This window comes from Pelobates fuscus, chromosome 10 (assembly GCF_036172605.1).
Source record: "Pelobates fuscus isolate aPelFus1 chromosome 10, aPelFus1.pri, whole genome shotgun sequence".
Classification (NCBI taxonomy): domain Eukaryota; kingdom Metazoa; phylum Chordata; class Amphibia; order Anura; family Pelobatidae; genus Pelobates; species Pelobates fuscus.
Window position 1 is genome coordinate 153,537,994 of NC_086326.1, and position 14,307 is coordinate 153,552,300.

The 14,307-nt window shown below is 42.9% G+C and overlaps 1 protein-coding gene across 2 annotated transcripts in view; it reads left to right on the plus strand.

The window, feature by feature from the left end:
- Positions 1-14,307, plus strand: part of LOC134575162 (zinc finger protein 250-like) — a 752,315-nt gene that overhangs the window by 605,622 nt on the left and 132,386 nt on the right. The gene's annotated exons all lie outside the window — the stretch shown is intronic.

Consider the following 14,307-nt stretch of genomic DNA (forward strand, 5'->3'; position numbering starts at 1 on the left):
CTTTATAAAAAGTTTAATGAGAAAACAATAAAGTAAATTGAAATTACCTTTACTAGTGATTAATGAGATCCTTGAGGTTGTAAGGAACAAACGAAGGTCTCCTCTTTCGGTGATATTCAGACGACTTCTCTGTTTGCGCATAATATGATTTCTCATCTGTGCGTCAGCTCCCCTCTTCTCCCTCCTCAATTCCCCTCCCCACCTTTTTTCCCCCTTTTTTTAACCTTCCTTATAGCAATGCCCAGTAGGAAGGCTGAGCTAGGTATCCCACTATAACAGACTGGCACACATACATACAGACATACAGACACACATACAGACATACAGACAGACAGGCACACACACACACACAAAGACATACATACAAAGACACATACACATACAGATAGACACAAGAAACAGACACACATACACACATATATACAGACAGACACACACACACGACACATACATACACACATATATACAGACAGACACACACACACACGACACATACAAAGACACACACACACGACACATACAAAGACATACATACAAAGACACACACACACAAAGACATACATACAAAGACACACACACACAATACATACATACAAAGACACACACACACAAGACATACATACAAACACACACACACAAGACATGCATACAAAGACACACACACAACATACATACAAAGACAAGACACACATATATAAAGACATACACACAGACACAAACAAGACATACATACAAAGACAAGACACATGTATACAGACATACACACAGACACAAACAAGACATACATACAAAGACAAGACACATGTATACAGACATACACACAAGACACATACATAAGACACACACAGGACATACATACAAAGACAAGACACACATATATACAGACATACACACACACACAAGACACATACATAAGACACACATACAGACACACACACAAGACATACATACAAACACAAGACACATGTATACAGACATACACACAAGACACATACATAAGACACACATACACACACACACACACACAAGACATACATACAAACACAAGACACATGTATACAGACATACACACAAGACACATACAAGACATACATACAAACACAAGACACATGTATACAGACATACACACAAGACACATACATAAGACACACACAAGACATACATACAAAGACAAGACACACATATATACAGACATACACACACACACACATAAGACACACACAAGACATACATACAAAGACAAGACACATGTATACAGACATACACACACAAGACACTTACATAAGACACACACAAGACATACATACAGACACACACAAGACATACATACAAAGACACATACACAAACAAACACACATTATATTTAAGTCACCCTCCTGTTTCCTACCTTTAAGGTGCAGGAGGGTGACTTTCCCTGGGGTCCAGTGGTGGCTCAGGTGCATGGGAGTCAGAGTTCCCACTCTGACTCCCTCCTCCTCCTTCCTCCCGCGCGGCTCTCTGTATGCTGGGAGGAGTGACCGGGGAATCACTTCCTCCCAGCAGATTTGATGTCATCACAGGGGGCCCGGTCGCGCTGTTAAAGCGCCCAGCGCTGACCGGGCCCCCTCACAATCCACATCCATCGGGTGGCCCTGACAGCATGGGCCACCCGATGGACCCCTCCATATGCGGCCCCGGCGGTTTGCCGCCGGGGCCGCAAGTGGTGATGGCGGTACCCAGTCACAGTGGTACCGCCGGCTCGCGCGCGCCCGCCCGCCTGCCCAATTTATAAAAAAAAAAAATTGAAAATCCCTACCGCCCACCTGGAATCCTGAAACGCCCACTAGTGGGCGGTAGGGACCAGGTTGACGACCCATGCTCTAAGGTATCAATATCCTTCTGAAGATAGGGTCTCCAGTACTGTGTACAGTACTCCAAGTGAGGTCTCACCAGTGTTCTGTACAATGGCATGAGCACTTCCCTCTTTCTACTGCTAATTCCTCTCCCTATACAACCAAGCATTCTGCTAGCATTTCCTGCTGCTCTATTACATTGTCTGCCTACCTTTAAGTCATCAGAAATAATCACCCCTAAATCCCTTTCCTCAGATGTTGAGGTTAGGACTGTATCAAATATTCTGTACTCTGCCCTTGGGTTTTTACGTCCAAGATGCATTATCTTGCACTTATCCACATTAAATGTCAGTTGCCACAACTCTGACCATTTTTCTAGTTTACCTAAATCATTTTCCATTTGGCTTATCCCTCCTGGAACATCAACCCTGTTACATATCTTAGTATCAACCGCAAAAAGACACACCTTACCATCAAGACCTTCTGCAATATCACTAATAAAAATATTAAAGAGAATGGGTCCAAGTACAGATCCCTGAGGTACCCCACTGGTGACAAGCCCAAGCTTTGAATATACTCCATTGACTACAACCCTCTGTTGCCTGTCACTCAGCCACTGCCTTACCCATTCAACAATATTGGAATCCAAACTCAAAGATTGTAGTTTATTGATAAGCCTTCTATGTGCAACAGTGTCAAAAGCCTTACTGAAATCTAGGTAAGCAATGTCTACTGCACCACCCTGATCTATAATTTTAGTTACCCAATCAAAAAAATCAATAAGATTAGTTTGGCATGATCTCCCTGAAGTAAACCCATGTTGTCTCTGATCTTGAAATCCATGTGTTTTTAGATGTTCAACAATCCTATCCTTTAACATGGTTTTCATCACTTTCCCCACTACTGAAGTAAGGCTTACTGGCCTATAGTTGCCCGACTCTTCCCTATTACCTTTCTTGTGAATGGGCACAACATTCGCTAACTTCCAATCTTCTGGGACTACTCCTGTTATCAATGATTGGTTAAATAAATCTTTTAATGGTTTTGCTAGTACACCACTAAGCTCTTTTAATAGCTTTGGGTGTATTCCATCAGGTCCCATTGACTTATTTGTCTTTACTTTTGACAGTTGAAATAGAACCTCTTCCTCTGTAAACTCACGTGTAATAAATGACTCATTTATCCTTTTTCTTAACTGAGGTCCCTTTCCTTCATTTTCATCTGTAAGATCGCAAAGTTCCTCCTGACAGAACTCGTAAAGAGGGGGAATATCCGAGAATTTCCCCCCCCATTCCACATCTAAAAAATCATTCATATTCTTGGAGCTGGAGATCCTTGTCTTTGGACGTGCCCCTAAAGGATGAGTATGAGCTGTATCTATAGGAGTTGGGTGGTTGGGCGTATCAGGTAGACATGTGCAATTCGTTTTGTTCTGAATGTCAATTCGGATGAATTTCGGGCAATTTGGACATTCGGATACTTCCGAATGTCCGAATAGCTGAATTGCCGAAGTTCAGAATTTCCGAAATTGCCCGAAGACGCTATCCCAAAGTCGGCATTTGTTAGCCCATTTGGCCTGTACCAGTTTAGGGTCATGCCATTCGGGATGAAAAATGCCCCGGCTACCTTCCAACATATGGTGAATAAGCTCCTCGATGGCTTCCAGGATTGTGCATGTGCATACCTGGACGACTTTGCAATCTACAGTACTTGGGTCACAGAGTGGGGTGTGGGAATCAGAGACGGCCAAGATGGAGGCAGTAGCTAACTGGCCCACACCTCGCACTAAGACCCAGATACTAGCCTTCTTAGGGACGGCAAGGTATTACAGATGCGTTGTCCCTGACTACAGTACGATAGCCAAGCCCTTGACTGACCTGACCAAAAAGAATTTACCTAGGCAAGTCTTGTGGTCTCCAGCTTGTGAAGCAGCGTTTCAAGCCCTCCAGCAAGCACTTGTTAATGCCCCTGTCTTGGCTGCCCCAGTACCTAACAAATGTTTCCTTGTTCACACAGACGCTTCCATGTTTGGACTGGGGGCAGTGCTGAGCCAAGTCGGGGAGGATTGAGGAGAACACCCTGTTGCATATCTCAGCAGAAAGTTACTACCCCGGGAAGTGAGTTATGCGGCAGTGGAGAAGGAATGTTTGGCCCTGGTTTGGGCACTTAAGAAGCTTACCCCATATATTTTTGTACAAGAATTTTCACTAGTCACCGACCACAACCCATTGGTCTGGCTTAACCGGGTCGCAGGAGACAATGGCAGGTTGCTGCAGTGGAGCTTAGCCCTGCAATCCTATAACTTCACCAGCAGCTACCAACCCGGCAAGCAGAATGGCAATGCCGGTGAGTTGTCCTGGCAAACAGACATCACTCCAGCTTCCTAGTTCCAGACATCTCCAAGTTGACCCGAGAAGGATCAAGCCGGGTCTGCCGGAGTGTCTCACAAGGAGGAGCCATGTGGCAGACCTCTCTGCCTTTGGGTTATTATTTAAAATCTAATTTGTCTGTTTGTTCGGCGGTTGCCGGTTGTTCGTACATTTCCTGCTTGCATTCATCAAAATACAAACAAACTAACGAATGGCAGGCCACCAAGCAGGGTAGTGTGCTGCTCGTTAACCTTTCGCCCTCATTAACATTGTGGTTAACCACAGACACTTCCAACTCCCGAACAGTTGGCTGGGTGGTCGTCAGTATGAACGAACACGTGGCGGCAGCCATCTTGGACAGTTGAACGCCCAGCCGTGTTCATCGACAAACCTATGGAACTGATTTTGGACACGGCTTCCCAAGAACACCGCTCAAATCACCGACCATCTGTCACTCTGTTCCAAATTCATACGAACGCCGTGCCGTTCTGTAAATTGACAATACACGAAAGGAACTGTACCAGATAGTAAACCCATGGAGCTCATTCGTTTCGTCAAATGCCCAATGTATAAACTTTAACTCCAGGCCATCGAACTATATGTATGGGATCTGAGCGCTGTTCGGTTATATTGAGCGCTCAGAACCAAGCTAGTTGGGGATACGTTGAATGTGGGGGTTCTGTTCGGTATATTGGGAAATATGTATTTTAATGTGTTTTTACCATTATTGTAAAATGTGGATATTCTCTATGCCTGGAGCTAATTGAGTTACTTCACACACTTAACCCAATTATCTCCAGGATAGAGAGGAGGAGTTGTACTGTTTGTGTGGGAGTGTTTTCATTCTGTAACTGCATGTGATTGGCTATTGTAAAAACTGTCTCAATCTTCCACAAGGTCCCTATGGGAGTGTCCCTTGCTGGAAGACCTGTATAAAAGGCTGACATGTAGCCACCATTAAACAGATCCTGCTTGACCCTTAATACAGAGCCTCGTCTCATATTTGGGGGTATAATTCGTATGGTTCCCGTTAGGCGCTTAGGAGTGTTCGGTAGCTGACTTCGCATTTGGGAGAAAGAACAGCTTTGGCGGCGTTAACCCCTTCTATACCCAGGGTGCCGTTACATTAAAGTAAATTCCCACGCCCCCTTTCCCCTGCTTTAATAAAATTAACCCCTTCCCTACCAATTCATCACTAACTACAGTGATCAATTGGCAGGGACTAGATTTTACTGTCATATGATTTATTTATTTTTAACCCCATGAGGGTCAACTTTTATTTTTTGTAACCCTCAGGGGCTCATTTTATTAATTCATTTAAATATATTCAAATGATATATTTAGCTAGCTGGGGTGGGTGTAAGTTAGTGGGGAATTTGGTGTTAGGCTAGCTAGGGGTTAACGTTAAAAAAAGTTTTAAAAAGTTAAAAAAGTTTTAATAACGTTTTTTAAAAAGTTACAAAAATCCCACTCCCCTTTAACCAGTCCTAATAAAAATTAACCCCTTCCCTGCCAGTTGATCAGTACCTACAGTGATCAAAATACAGATCGCAGTATCATACTGTAATTAGATTTTTCTTTTTTTAACCCCTTAGGGTTAACTTATTTTTTTGTTTAACCCTCTGCGGTTCAATTTATTTAATTAATTAGTTTAAATATTTTAGAATTATATATTTTGCTAGCTGGGGTGGGTGGGAGTTATGGTCAAATGGGGAATTTTCTGTTAGTGCTGCTTACGGCTAGTTAGGGGTTAACGGTAAAAAAAGTTTAGAAAAATGTTAAATCTGTAAAAAAAAGTTTAGGAAAGTTTAAAAAATTTAATAAGCAAAAAAATTAAAAATTCAAAAGTTTAAAAACAAGTTTTAAGAAGTAAAAAAAATACATTTAAAAATGCTCATTACCACTACACCTGGAACAAACCAGAGAAAAAATGATCCCATGCTAAGGTTCAAAATATGCCTTTTGAATTACCCCAGGGTGTATTCTTTAATATATAGTATGTGATTGTGGGGAAGTTTGAATAACCAACCATCTAAACTACTCCAAATTGGAACATGGACACAGCGTAAAAACTATAAAGTTAGAAAAAAACTGAATGGCTGCGTCTCAAATGTGCCCCTTCAACATCCACATATACCTGGCAAAGGTACATACGGGGGAGTTGCTGTACTCAGACGACATAGCTGAGCAACATATGAAGTATTATACAGTGGTAGTACACATACAATTTGCAAAATAACAGTGCAAACTCACTTTGTGTGTCAAAAAGGCAGAAAAAATGCTTATTACCACTACACCTGGTACAAGCTAGCGGAAAAATGATCCCACGCTAAGGTTCAAAATATGCCTTTTGAAATACCCTGGAATGTCTTCTTTAAGAAATGGTATGCCTTTATGGTGTAGTTGTAATATGTAACCTGCTCAAGTGCTCCAAAGTGAGACACGGACGCATCAAAACCCTCCATGAAAATACACACTTAAAAACCTGAACTTGTCACGTCTCTTTTACAGCACTGTAACTTCACAAAATAGTGTTTAGGTTATACATTGGGCATGTTGTTTTACTCAGAAGGTGTAACGGAGTATAATTTGGAGATTTCTAGGACAGTGGTACGTATCAAGTGTAAGAAATACTCAGCAAAAATGCAACATATATGTGAAAATGCAATTCCTCCCCTCCCCCTCCACCACAAACATTGACATAAATGAGGGTAAAAATGGTGACAAGTTAAGGCACAATATACACCATATTAGATACCCTGGGGTGTCTGCTTTATCAAATGAAAGCCCTTTAGCTTGTAGCTTTACAGAAAAGTGCCAAAGGCATACAATGGGGTATCGTTATACTCAGCAGATGTAGCTGAACACAATATGGGGTTCTATGCAGGAATAGTACACACCAGCTTTACAAAATACACATTACAAAAACCTTGTTATATGTGCATATGCCAAAATAAATAAAAAACACAATTTTACTCCAATATTATGCAGAGATTGGCGATGAAATGGCTACGTAAAAAGTGTCAAACTAACCTTAGGTAAATAGCCTGTGATGTCTACTTTATATAAATATATACTTTTGTGTCGTAATTTTGTTTTCTGTGATGGTTACTAAATCTTCTAGACAAACATACCAACTTCTAAAATTTTAGCAAATGGAAATTCTAAGTCCTTGTATTTTGTGACCTGTAACTTTCAAAATGAGCTGAAATTCTATGAAATCACATATACACAATGACAACGTACAGATACACACACAAAGATACATAACCTAACACATACAGATAAAACACTGACACACACGAAGATACACATATTGACTACATACAGATACACATATATACACACTTACGCACGTATACATACACAGGTATACATTAAACGTGATGTTGACATACCAACGTCTAACTCACGTGGGGTTGACGTCTTAGTCAAGCACACATCAAAGCTAAGCGGATCGTACATGTGCACTCAGTCACTCATCCACATATTCATGCAAGCTACCCAAACCGCCCCACCAATGTGCAAACGCCTAGGGATAAAACCAAGCGCATGTGCACCAATGCGACGGAACGAACGGCCGCATGCGCGAACGAACCAAATAAGGCGCAAGCATAGTTATTAAAGTAGCAATCTCCACTACAAAGTAGCTATCTCCACTAAAAAGAAAAAAAGGAGAAAAAGGAAGAAAAAGAAAAAAATATATAAAGCTATATATAAAAAAATATATAGAAAGACACCTGTCCTGATCATCAGCCGACAGCCCCAACAATCAAAAATTAAGTGAGCTTAACCACATTCTTAAAAAAAACTCCACAAATAGGCAATAGTATACTTTTAACATCTTCATTAAGATTTGCAAAAATATCTAAAAAAACAAAAACCTGAGGATATAAACAAAAGTATATATATACATAAAGTGCTATAATGTCACACCAAAAAATGTGAAGAATAAAATGGTAATGTGTTATAGTACTGTGTTGGTAACACAGTGATATCCAGCTAAGGACAAACGTCAAGTACCATACTAGTGAATAGAGTGTATACATAATATGAAAGTGAAATATTAATATTTCTCAAATATATCTATGAACTAGATCTTAAATAGCACCTAAATAGGTCTCAGGAGAAAAAAAGAAAAAGAAAATTACAAAATAAGTGTCTCTACGTTATATCAGTCAAAAAGAAACATCTTAGGAAACTTTTAGATAACTAGATATCATTACTTATAGAGATGGAGATGAGTGGAAAAGCTGAGAATCAACACCAGTATCATAAATTGAGGATAATCTGTAAAAAATAGAAAAATCATTTAAAATAATAATTATGATATAATAAAAACAGTTTTAAATAAACGGATTGAGGTCATACTCCACAACTTCTAGAATAAAAGGGAATCTTGACGGAATATTTCCGTCATGTGTCCTTAAGGGGTTAAGGCCTTTAGGTGCCAATGTATCAAGCTCTTTAATCCAATAGGCTTCTCTAAATAGAAACCTTTTATGTCTGTCTCCACATCTCGCTTTCTCTTCAATATGGCTCAACAATCTGAAATTTCAGTTGAGATATGATGTGATGTGCCTCCAGAAAATATGAGGGAATTGGTAATTCCAACATTCCTGTCCTTATGGTTGATTTGTGTTTACTAAACCTCTCTTTCATTTTTTGGGTTGTTTGTCTCACATATATTAACCCGCAAGGACATTTTAGGATACAAATGACATATGTGGTGTTGCATGTTACAAATTGTTTTATAGACGATTTATTGTGATAGACTTACTAACACACACACACACAGACATACAGACACACATACTGGCATACTGACACAGATACACAGGTATACACACTGACACGCAGATACGTACACAGGTACACACACTGACACACACACACACACAGATACACACATACTGACAACATACAGATACACTGAAATACTGACAAACTGTGACAGACATACTGACACACACACAGACATACATACTGACACAAACACACATGAAAAAATTGACACGTTTAAAGACACTCTTCAGTTTCCTACCTTTGCAATAGGCTACCTTCCCTGGGGTCCAGTGTGCTGGCTGGGGTGTTTGGGAGTTGGGGTCTGGCTCTCCTTGCTCAGTCCCCCTCCTCACTGCATCCTGGCTCACGTCCCTCCCTTCCGCGAGGCCTATCGTCTCTGTGGTGGAAATGACTCGAGGCTTTCACTTCCTCCCATGAGGCCCGGTCGCGCTGTTAAAGGGCCACAGTGCCCGACCGAGGCCCTTCTGAAACATGCTCACCTAAGTTTATGGGCCACCCAGTGGGCCCCGGTGCAGCCACAATACCAGCACTGAAGGCCCTTTAGGGAAATACATGTTTTTTGTATGCAGGATACGGGCAGCAGGGCCATGGGGCAGCTGCTTTGGGCCCCCCAGGAATGACTGGGCCCAGGGCAGCTGCCCTGTTTGCCCCGCATTAAAGACGGCCCTGGTTTTATCCCATTTCGTGGATAACGGAGTGACAGAACATGCAAGAGGGTCTTTCCTCAAGCAGCCCTATTGGGGTGTGCGCCATTGCTGATGGATGGAAGGCACATGTTACTGACTAACAGGGGAATAGGGGTAATTAACAGGTTGTTGAGGAAGGTCTTGTGGGGACATGGGGCCAGAATAGGCACCCTGCCATGGGCGATTGGGGGGCTGTACACTCTCTCTGTCAATGACCAGGTTTTCCACAATTATAGCAGATTCCCTGTGTCCCAGGGCGACCTCCAGACTGTCAACGGGGTCTCTCAGCACCCCGGGGTTGTCTCTTTCGGTCCCTACGTCTGTATTCCTCTCTTCCTCTACCAGCAAACCATCAATGCTTGTGACGTGGATGCCTTAGCAGCAGGAAATGCTGCTCCAGCATCCAGTCCCCTACAGTTAGTTTCAAATACTGTAGCAGTAAGCTTAAACCACCCAGGCATGAAAATACGGAGCACTTGTCCCACATTATCTGCAAGAATGTTGACACATGTTTGAATATAGAGGGTTTGCAAATCACCTAGGCCACATTCCTCAATCCAACAAGTTCTAAATCTACGTATAAAGTCAGTGACAGATTCTCCTGACTTTTGCTTACATGCTATAGCAGGTGGCATATCTGTCCTCGATCCCTGAACTTCTACCAAGACTTTTAAAACACCTTTCCCCATGACCTGTATCACTCCACACATTATTACCAGCAACAGTAGGATAATGATATCTGGGATCAAATTGAGGGAGTTTTCTCTTGCCAATCTATGCCCAAGTGTTTAGTAGCAACATTTAGTAGAAATATGTAATCTTGTGGGAGACGGGGCATATTAGCTGTGCATCTTTTAAGATAATTTACAGCTGCTTTTGACTGTTTAAAGAGGTCTGGACATTCATTTTAAGTGGGTGTCCTGGGAGAGTAACAACATTTGTACCCACAGTCATAAAGGGAAAAGAACCCTGAGAAGTCCCTAACTTGAGGGTTGTTGGGGCTACTTTAGTGCCACTCCTCAGTGCAAAACTTTTAGGGTCATCCTCATCAATATCTTCCTTCTCCTTACTAATTAGGGACATAGCAGCACACCCCTCCCCCCCCCCCATGACTTTCCTGACTGTTTTATAACAGAGCCTGCAATTGTAATTGCCAACAGGGTTTCGTCAGATAAAGAATTCGTATTTAAGAGTTGATACAAAGAGGTGGATTTTGTTTTGGGGGCTGCTAAAGGATTTGGATGTGCAGTTGGAGGCTTATTTTTAGCATGACGTAGCCAATATGGTGACAATATGACCCAAGCCTCCCCACAATTTTCATATAAATCATATCCCATTTTGAATCTGGTCCATACCATTCCTTATTCCCAAGACATAATCCCTTGATCATGTCCAATAAAGGTTGACATAGTCTGCCTTCTCTTGAGAAGGGTTCAGTGCTGATCATAGCCTCTGTCCATCCAGCCAGGTTATCTACAAATGGGGTAGAATAATAGCCTACAGCTACACGGGATACTCTTTGCGACTTTCCCCTGGTAAAGGAGAGGGTTTAGGGAGCTCTGAACACACTAGTACAGTGAGCTGCTTTAGGCACTTGATTAGAATCACGGTACAATATTCTATCATTGTCACCACTAGGGAAACTTCCCTTTTGCTATTCTTTTGTCCCATTGTTATGGGAAAATGCAAATATTGTATTTCTCAAACGGTGTACTTTTTCTTTAAGAGATATTGCAACTGACAGGGTGTTAGAAATGCAACATATTGTTTTTCATACATGTTTCTTTAAGCAATAACCTTTTACCTATTTTCAGTGCATAATAGGTTTACGCCATTTTGTCCAAGATGAAATACAATAACAATAATGCATAAACAAGCTTCAAGGCTATGCTACGACTCTTTCAGTACATAATATACTGCCGTAACCCTAAATAGGACAAAGTGGCATCTTAAAGTCTAAACGTCTTTATATAAGTCAGGGAATTTCCCATGACGTGTGCACCCTTACGTAATGGCCATGTATTTTTGCCAAGTTAAGGGAGGTCCTAAAATGAATAAAGTAAAAGAAGTGTTACTTTTTCATATATGAACTACGGTAACCCTAAAATGAAGGCACCTAAGGTATAAATAGGTGTACTTTTAAATGTTAAGGGACAGAGGAGAGATTTGGAGACAGAGACACTGTTGCTCCATATTATGACTGAGAGATGTTGACATGTTCAAGAGAGTATGTTATTCTATTTAAAATGATATTTGCAAGCATCTAGTTTAATCTTATAAACTCGGCTATAAATTATTGTAATGGATTTTATATGTCAAAATTTATATTTTTATTTAATAAAATATCTAAAAGACAAAACTTTATTGCTTCCAAGACAATCCTTGTGGCGAAACCGACCTCGCCACGTGTCCTTGGAGGGGGCTGATTGCCCGCCTCTTGCCTTTGGACTATGGACCAGACTTTATGGGAATGTGATACCCCAGATAGCCATACCATGGAGCCTATTCATATAATGAAAGACTATGGGAAAGACTTTAGCTCCATGGCAATTATACTGTGTGAGTAGGATCTGCGCGCTATTCGGTAGTTTTGTGCGTGCAGATCCCAGCTATCTGGGGATAGGTGAAATGTCTGTGTGTTATGTGTAAATGTGACTTTATGTATTTTAAAGTGTTTTATGTCGTTTTGCAACCATGTGGTTAATGGAGTCTGCCTTTAGTCCTGGGTAATTGGATTACTTCTCCAATTAACTCCAGGGCAGAAGGGAGGAAACCAGGGTGCATTGTGGAGATGTTTTTCTGCCAGCCAGAAAGGAACAAAAGATACTTTTAGTAACTTTTGAACCCCTGGTCGGATTCATGCCATTTTTTAATATGTTGTTCCCCTGAATGGATTGATTGTGGATATGTATTTTTATGTGAATGTGATGTATGGTTTTAAAGTTATGAAAGTTGTGTAAAAGTATATTTTACACTGTATGCATAATGGGATTATGTGTCACACTAAGGGGAGGGGATGTGTGGGAGGTAACATCTATGTCATTGGTTCTTTTATGCCTCCCCCTGGGTGTGGCCTGTATGTGTGAGTTGGAAATAAAAGCCAGGCTGGATGAGCCAGTCCAGAGTTCCTGTTTTACCCTCAAAGTGATGTGTCGTCTCATTATTGGGGGGAAGGATTTATTGAATGCTGTTCCAGTTGACTGCTAGGAGTACAAGCCTATTCGTATGGTTCCTATTCAATGGTCTACAGCATTCATATGCTTGGGAGAATTTGAAGGTTTCTCGGATTCGGTGATTGTGGTGTCTGCCAGAGTGCTTGGAGTCCTCAGGAAGCGCTAGGAGCATCCATTAACGGAGGTACCCAGTCGGGGTGCCAGGCGATCCGTTACATTGGTGGCAAGCGGTGGGATGGCGTCCTAGTGCGAGGTAAAGCAGCTCAGAGACACTGTTTGGATTTACAAATTGAGGGCAACGCTTGCACTCGTGCAGCGCCCCTGGGAGCAGACTAGTATGGAAGGTTCTGGCTCTGGAGATGATTGGCTGGCCGAGGTGAGGCAGCGAGTGGCCGAGTATGGGGATGATATACCCATGGAGACACGCCGGGTGATCTGGAACCAGGTCATGGCCGAGCGAAACACAAGGCTGGACCGAGAATTCCGGTTGGCGAAAGAGAGGAAGTATGCTCAGCAGCAGGAGCGTTACAGCAGCCGAGTAGAGGCTGCATCCGAGGAGGTTAGCCGTCTTTCCCTGAGGCGGCGGGAGGAACCCGAAGTGGGGGTCCTCATAGACTGGTCCTGTGAGGAACCACAACAGGCAGGTAGAGATGGGACCAAGGTCTCTCCACCGGGATGCTGGGCAGCCGGCCCAGATCCCCAGCAGCAGCCAGAGTTGCCAGGTGGGGAAGCAGGTGGCCCTTACTCACAAATGTTGAGGGGCCTCACGGATTGGTCCTGGGAAGACCCACAGATGGCAGGTGGAGATGGGACTGCGGTCTCTCTACCGGCCCTACAGGGATGCTGGGCTGTCGGCCCAGATCCCTAGCGGCAGAGTGTTCTAATGGGAGAGGAGCTGGTTACCACCTCTCCCCAGCGGCAGCTTAATGTACCAGGGGGAGACCGTAAGCCCCACACCAGCGCAGATGGGACCGTGGTCTCTGCGCCCAAGTTACAGGGAGCTGAAGGAGCTGTCCTCCCTCCCCAGCGGCAGTGTGATTTGTTGGGAATTGGGAGCCCGGTCTCCATTCCCCAGCGGCAGAGTATCCAGCAGGGAATAGAGAGCCCAGCCCCCTTTCCCCACAGCAGGACTCTGTGCTGGGAGGAGAGACAGTCGGTCTCCATCCGCAGAGACGGGAAGTATGCATGGGAGAGGAGATTGTTACCACCTCTCCCCAGCGGCGGATCATTAATGTACAGGGAATAGAGAGCCCAGTCTCCATTCCCCAGCGGCAGAGTGTTCTAATGGGAGAGGAGCTGGTTACCACCTCTCTCCAGCGGCAGCTTAATGTACCAGGGGGAGACTGTAAGCCCCACACCTGTGCAGATGGGACCGTGGTCTCTGCACTTCCAGCACAGGGGGTAGGGACGGTCGGTCCTGCCCCCCCACAACAGGGCTGTT